The sequence below is a fragment of the Lygodium microphyllum genome, chromosome 22 (genome assembly GCF_053477565.2).
Source record: "Lygodium microphyllum isolate KBCC chromosome 22, Lygodium_microphyllum_v1.1.10, whole genome shotgun sequence".
Classification (NCBI taxonomy): Eukaryota; Viridiplantae; Streptophyta; class Polypodiopsida; order Schizaeales; family Lygodiaceae; genus Lygodium; species Lygodium microphyllum.
In genome coordinates this window covers 12,581,902-12,589,435 of record NC_141156.1, presented here as the reverse complement: position 1 = coordinate 12,589,435, position 7,534 = coordinate 12,581,902, and the positions used below count along the sequence as shown (strand labels likewise).

The following is a 7,534-nucleotide window of genomic DNA, read 5'->3' as shown; positions in this document are numbered from 1 at the left end:
TTCCTGACGAAATTTTACAGCCTCACTGTTTCTTGCCATGTCTGTAACCCTGTAAAATTTCATTTGCTTCGCACAAGCACAGAGAGAGATTCATGTGTTTTATGAGAGCAGAGCTTGTTTTACCAAAGCCCTAAGATTCTCTTCACAAAACTCTACATGTATATTTTTCTCTTCCATAGATGTTCTATGGTAAAGTTTTATCTCGTTTGGAGAAAACCTGTGCAAGTTATGTGCATTCTCTGACATGTAATTTCTTTTGTTTTGATGCTCTAGGAGTCTCTTACAGTCAATAATAGTGATATTTTGAATACTCAACTTCTTCTTCAACATCTTAGGGTTTCTCTGTAAACAAAGTTACAGGTATATTGTCTTGTTTTTTTGTTGCTCCACTGTTAAATTTTATCTCGTTTAGACAAAATGTATACAAGTTACATGCATACTGAGATTTCCTTTGTTTTTTTACTCCAAGAATCTCCGAGGGTGAAGAACAATGATTTATTAAGAACTCAATTTCTACAACATCTTTGGGATTTTGAACACTCAACTTCTTCTTCAACATCTTAGGGTTTCTCTGTAAACAAAGTTATAGGTATATTGTCTTGTTTTTTTGTTGCTCCACTGTTAAATTTTATCTCGTTTAGACAAAATGTATACAAGTTACATGCATACTGAGCTTTCCTTTGTTTTTTTACTCCAAGAATCTCCGAGGGTGAAGAACAATGATTTATTAAGAACTCAATTTCTACAACATCTTTGGGATTTTGAACACTCAACTTCTTCTTCAACATCTTAGGGTTTCTCTGTAAACAAAGTTACAGGTATATTGTCTTGTTTTTTTGTTGCTCCACTGTTAAATTTTATCTCGTTTAGACAAAATGTATACAAGTTACATGCATACCGAGCTTTCCTTTGTTTTTTTACTCCAAGAATCTCCGAGGGTGAAGAACAATGATTTATTAAGAACTCAACTTCTACAACATCTTTGGGATTTTTTGCAGAGAAAGCCACAGGTATATTGCCATTTTTTACTACTGTTCCATGGTTAAATTTCAACGCATTTGGACAAAGCCTATATAAGTTATATGTATGTGTTGACCCAATATTTCTTTTGTTTTTGTACTACAGGAATCTGTCAGTGAAGGAACAATGGTCTTGCTATAAGTCAACTTCTTGTTCAACATATCTAGGGATCTTTGTGAAAGAAATTACAGGTACAATGTTTCTTTTTTAAATTGATCCATTTAAATTTAATTTCATTTGGAGATAACATTTGCAAATTATACACATGTTGATAGGTAACTTTTGTATTTGGTTGTTACAGATGTCTTCATGGAGGAAAAATATCAGTAGCATACTTGCAGTGGAGGTCTTCAACAGGAAAGATAATGGCGGTAATTGGATTTGTGATAAGTATTATAAGTTGGATTGGATTTTGATGCACCCAAGTACTCGAGGGAGTTTCAAGGTCAAGCGCAAGGATGTTGCAAACCCTAGCAAACATTGGAAAGGTAGAATTCTAGAGTTCAGAAAAGTGTTTAATGGCACAAGTGCAGTAACAGAAGTGTTGATTCAACATGTTTATACGCATAAACAAATCTCTGTACACGAGGAGAACAACATTGCAAATTATAAACAAAACAGTAAGTTGTTAAATTTTATCATTGATTATTCTTTTGTATCAGAGTTGTTTTTAAAAGTCTTTGCAGTATTCTAATTCAGTCTTGTTTGATTGACAGCTCTATATCCATCGACTTTGCATGAATGGCAGAATGTGGAATGTTTAAGCGGCAAGATACGTGTTTGGCATGAAGAGATAGGTTCTTTGATCTATGATAATACCTCTACAAGTCAACTTGCCACTCAAAATATCTTTTTTTATAATTCATTGTATGTGGTAGAAAGCTAGAGATTGCAGCATGTCCCATTGCCGCCACTGTCTAGTGGTGAATGGTTCATTGGTAGCTTGGAGTTGTCAGGAGCTTGCAAGTCGAAGATAAAATCTGACATCAATAGTGCTATGAAACCCACCACAGGCTCCAAAGATGTGCATCTTAATTGGTTTATTCCATTCTCATTGTTTGCACATTTGTTTGGTTCATGTGATGTTTTAAAGAAAACAAAGATTACTTATCAATGCAAGTGTCCATCCGAGGAATGGATGAGTCAGCTATTGGGTGAGTCTTGGGAAGTCAAAAGAACACATTTTGATGAGACGATTGAGTGCAGGGTCAACCAATCTGATATTACATTCAGGTAAAACTTTTTTACTACTTTGCATACCTTGATTTAATTGACATAGGTCTCGCTTAGATGAATTGTTATGTTAGTCGCATTGATCACTTACCATTATTTTTGTTTTTATTACAGGTATTTCATTGCTAGACAAACTCTGTGCATTCACTTTCGATATAGAAGATGGCGACTTTTGCGAGGGGAGTGGATCAGCTTGGATCAAGATATCCGAGATGACACACATACATCGCTCGTAGATGTGGTAATCTTGTGGAGTGGTCATAATCCTTTCGTAGTCAGTGCAGAGAGTCATTGGCCCATTTATTTTCTGAGACAAGAAATCCAATTAATGTCTAGTGAGCCCCTCTACAACTTCTATTTCAAGTTAGATAATAGAAAAGTCAGGACTCGTAGTGAGCAATCCATGACATGTAAACAATGTGCTTCTCCACATATCCTTGAGATAGTGGAATCCTTGTAAAAAAACTTTATAAAGAGCGAATACATACCTTTTTTGAACTTCTGAGTACTTTAAATTTTAGTTTACTGTGATCCAAGCGTGTGATAATACATACTGTAATTACTCAATCGTACAGTTAAAAATCATAATTAAATTGCAGGTTAGAGGTCTATAATCTAGAGAATATTGTCTTTGCACAATGATATATTGTAGCGCATCTCTGCTGCTCGTTTATTACATTTTAATATTAAATTGGATCCAAAGGGAATTTCAAGGCCTTTTAGATTTATTTTCTTTAAAAAATTATATATTTTCTCTCGTTAGACTTGAATATACTCAGCGACCCAAACATATTCGAGGATATAATAATGTAGAACAAAGCGTTTGTCTGTATGAGTAATTTTAACAGTGACTTTAAAGTACTGAAATAAAGAAACTAAGGTAAGAGTTTTAATTTGAAACTTTAGAATTAATAACTTTATAAAGAACCTTTATTTAAAACCCTAGACACATAAAAGCTATAACTCCAAACTCATTTTCGCTTTCATTCTCCACTTCCCTACACTTGTGCTCTCATTCCTTCTCTCTTTGTGTGCCATGGCTACCACTCCCGCCTTCGCCGCATGGATCAGTTCCACATGCTACGCGCACATAGGGGACCAGATATACCCTAGGTTTTGCGTGACCTTGAGTCTAGAGAGCTCGCTTTCTGCTGTAGACCCTGACTCTAGTATACTAGCATCGTTTTGTGATGCAGTGAACCCTCTCACTTGCTCTATTCCCGACTCCACTCTCAGGTGGGTTCCCATGGATTTTTTGTATAGTTTGTGTACTGGATCCAGCCATGCAAAGGTGATAAGTCGAGCCCTGGTGCATGTGGGGCAACATCTCCGCGGTAGAGCAGTGCCCACCTCGTCACAGGACCACGTCACGATGGATCTCATTGAGAGGGATGCCGCCTTTGCCATATATGTTATGTGCACTAAGGTGCAAGAGGACAGTGACGAGGACATCGACGCACCCTCTCGGCCACTATTAGAGTACTTTGAGAGGGAGCCTGAGGAGATCACTCTCGATCTGAGTGTTGAGGCAGCACAGAGCTTGGCCATTGTGCACCCACCTCCTTGCCCTGATGAGATGCCCACGAGCGAAGAGCCACCCCTCTCTTCTCTCCATGCTATCACCATCGAGGGGGTGGAATATCTACTTATGCAGGATGTGTTAGAGTTGTTGGAGCTTAGGGAAGAAGAACTATACTGTATCATGGTGCGTGATGCACCTAGTGATTTCATAGATTTTGATTTACAGGATGCCCCACCACATGTTGATGAGGTGGCTTGTTATGATGGCACGAGCATCGATGACATCTCTGCCATTGTGAGCATCCAGGAGCAGATTGAGGATGCGGCGCCACAGTATCAGATCTCTGATGAGGAGTTCGAGCGGTTGCAGGAAAGCCTTTTTGGTCCTTGACCTGACTATGCAGTGCCTACCCAGGAGAGAGACGAGGGCAGCCCAGTGGCAGGAGCAGACCTGGATGCTCCATTACAGCGGCAGATAGATGATGCAGAGAAGGTAATGTTCTCGGTTTCATATGAAACTTAACCAGTAGGGCCTCTAGGGCATCGGGAGCACACACATGTGTTTTTGTTGGGATCGGGCCCCCAGATGTGCCCTGGCTGGAGGCTCGCGTCTGGGGGACCTGCATCTCTGGGGGCCCGATCCCAACAAAAACACATGTGTGTGCTCCCGATGCCCTAGAGGCCCTACTGGTGAGTTTCATATGAATATGATTTATATATCTTTAGCACACTCCATGCATAGTGAGTCTGTACTGAACTTGTGTGTTGCAGGAGATTGTCTATATAGATGAGTTTTCATCTAGGCAGGGTGGCCGATCTGGTAGCCAAGGAAGGGTGCAAGACTCGGCATTGAAGGAGTATGTTGGGTAGCTTGTCAACGACATTATTGTATTTCATAAGACATGCTCCCCTGCTTTTGCAGAGAACTTCTTGAAGTTGAGGGCACTAACAAAGGCTGGGCCCTTCAAGACCATCCCGACCAACTCCAGCCTGGAGAAAGTAGTGTTGCTTCGATGCTCGAAGCTTCTCTACTTATTCAGGAGTACTAGGTCTGGCCCACTTTTCTCCATGGTGGCCCGTGGCATGGTTGCCGGTGTTGAAGACCCCACTGTCATTAGATAGGAACTATTGGGGCAAAATGTATTGTTGCCTATGATCAAGAATAGCTCTGACCATGGGGAGCCTAGCTCCAAGAAGCCTAGGAGAGAATAGATGTACTTATTGCCTACTGATATCGCATCACTGATGTACTGCACTTTGTAATCTTCTCTTCAAGTAATGAAAACTGATGTTTGTTGGATTCACGTGCAATGTAGTTTGTGATACGTGTCATTTACTGTTTTTTTTAACTTGAATGTTACATTTATTTATCGAATTTATACGTAACACGATTCGTACCCTAAATTTAATACACAGTGCTTTATCGAATTCGTGCGCAACATGTATTTGTTCGAACGCATGTAACGATAACTCAACGACGTAAATAAAATAAATATCAAGTGACTAAACAAAAATAAGACGCGCCAAAAACTTTGTATTTGTATTAATAACAATTTTACATGGGGTCCATTACAACCAAGGCTTTACAAAATGTCTTCAAAAGCTACATTCCATGTGCTTTTGAGTTTGTACACCTCTATCCTTGCTGACCTCCTCGAGGACTATCTTTCCATTGCCGAAAGAACCTGACTATCCGCAGATCCCTCTTGGTGACAGTGACCCTCCTTGCATGCACCGCTGCATAGACTGAGTCTCCAAATAAGTCGATGAGGTAGGCTTCAGCAGCTTCTTGTAGTGTGAGGAGCGCCTGGGCAGTCCAGCGATCCGGTAGTTTCGCGCGTGATGTGTTTGGAAACTGGTTCCTGTTGTTCATGATCAGTATGCCCTCCATGATCTCCCGCACCAACTTCTGGAATGGAGCCTTCGGTATCAGGAGGTGAGTGGTCTTCTAGTAGTGGCGGATCTCGCGAAGAGCCACTGTGCCTGGCTTCCATCGACGCTTGCGATGCTGGCGTGGTGGTGGAGCTGGAGGACGTGGCTGCCGTATGGAATTTCCAAGGGGTATCTCCGGGCCGCTTGCTTGGTGCGTACCATGTCTTCTAGGAGAGAGAACTCAGAACTCAAAAGTGAAATGTGTAAAATGAGGTGAAACTTTAAACTTATAGCCAAACTTTTCAAAAACCCTAAAATTTCAATTAATGAATCCACGCTTAGGAAAAATATCACCAGTGCTCCGATTCACATGAAATTTTACCTGTAGGCTCCTCAAGGACACATCAACCATCCAAAAAAATTTTGGCCCCAACAGAAGCCTCTGGATCACCTGTCCGGAGGTTCGCGTGTGTGAATCTGGGGATTCAGGGCCCCAGACGCGAGCCTCCGGACAGGTGACCCAGAGGCTTCTGATGGGGTCAAATTTTTAATATAAATGAGTTTTTCTAATGCCCAGCATGAGGGTGAAGTTTCACCAGATTCCGATTTATAAATTTGACGGTTCAATCTTTTTTTGAAAATGCGTTAACTGCATTATACTGCACTCATAATGTATTGTCAACCTCGCAACTGTAGATTAAATGTATTGATAATGAGTGTGTGCAACTGCAGATTAAATGTATTGTCAACCTCGCAATGCAAAACATTGGAAACTTAAAAATTGACAAAAAATAAATCATGGGTAAAATGGAATATCGCATCAGATATACTGTTGCCAAACCACTAAATATAGTAAGGATATAGTGCATCGGCCCATGTACAACTGATCACCGACGTGTACGTGGTTGCACATTGAATTTATCCTCAACAAAACTACTTACAAATTTGGAAACTTGAAAATTCACACAATGCGAAACATGGTCAAAATAGAATATCACATATTGGATTTAGCATTGCGAAACTATGAAATACATGGTAGATAGTGCATCGCACCAAGTACAACTAGAGCTAGGGAAAATTTATCTCCATTTTGCAGGCCTTTACTATCAAATACTTGAAGGTCTATTGGAAAGATAACCCAAAACTAAGATCCTTACAATCTACAACCAAACCTGAGCTAAAAACATAGATCCAATTACAAGGTAGCTTCTCAAAGCATATTGTTGACATTAAGATTAAATGCATCCTTGTTATTGCGGATCCTGCGAACAAGAACCAGATCTATGGGCTTAATAGTGATACGTCGGGCATGAATGGCTAAAAGTTGACCATCACTCATTAGATCAATCAAGTAGCTTTCAACTGCTTCTTGGAGAGCAAGCAAGGCTTGGCTTGACCATCGCCCCACATTCCTTGCCTGGTTCCTCGAAAAGAACTTGTGATGATGCCCTGACTGTAGATCTTGCAGTATTTCTCGCACCAACCTGGAGAATGGTGCCTTAGGAATAATCAAGTCGGCACTCTTCTCGAATTTCCTTATCTCGCGTAGCGCAGCTGTGCCTGGTCTCCATCTTCGCTTTTTATGTGTTCGAGGGCGTGTATTACGAGATGGAGCAGTAGTGGGAGGTGGAGCAGCTGGAGCATGTGGACCACCATTTCTGGACAATGGCGAACCATCATTATCGACCATACTAGGGCCACCATTGTTGGCCACAGTAGCGCCACCATTATTGGTTGCAGTAGGGCCACCGTTATCGGTCACCAGGGGATCTTTGTCACTCACAGTACGCTCACTAGATTCGGAAGAGTGTTGAGCTCTTGCTCTCACAGGCGCCTTTTTGATAGGAAGCTTGGAACGTGCCATGGCTGTGATGATGAAGGATAGAAA

At 40.9% G+C, this 7,534-nt stretch overlaps 1 long non-coding RNA gene across 1 annotated transcript; it reads left to right on the top strand.

Moving 5' to 3' along the window:
• Window positions 1-786: 786 nt before the first annotated feature.
• Window positions 787-1,603, top strand: LOC148016907 (uncharacterized). Its single transcript, XR_015687956.1, has 4 exons — window positions 787-818; window positions 928-1,010; window positions 1,126-1,211; window positions 1,322-1,603. It is a non-coding gene; the product is annotated as an uncharacterized LOC148016907 (long non-coding RNA).
• Window positions 1,604-7,534: the final 5,931 nt, after the last annotated feature.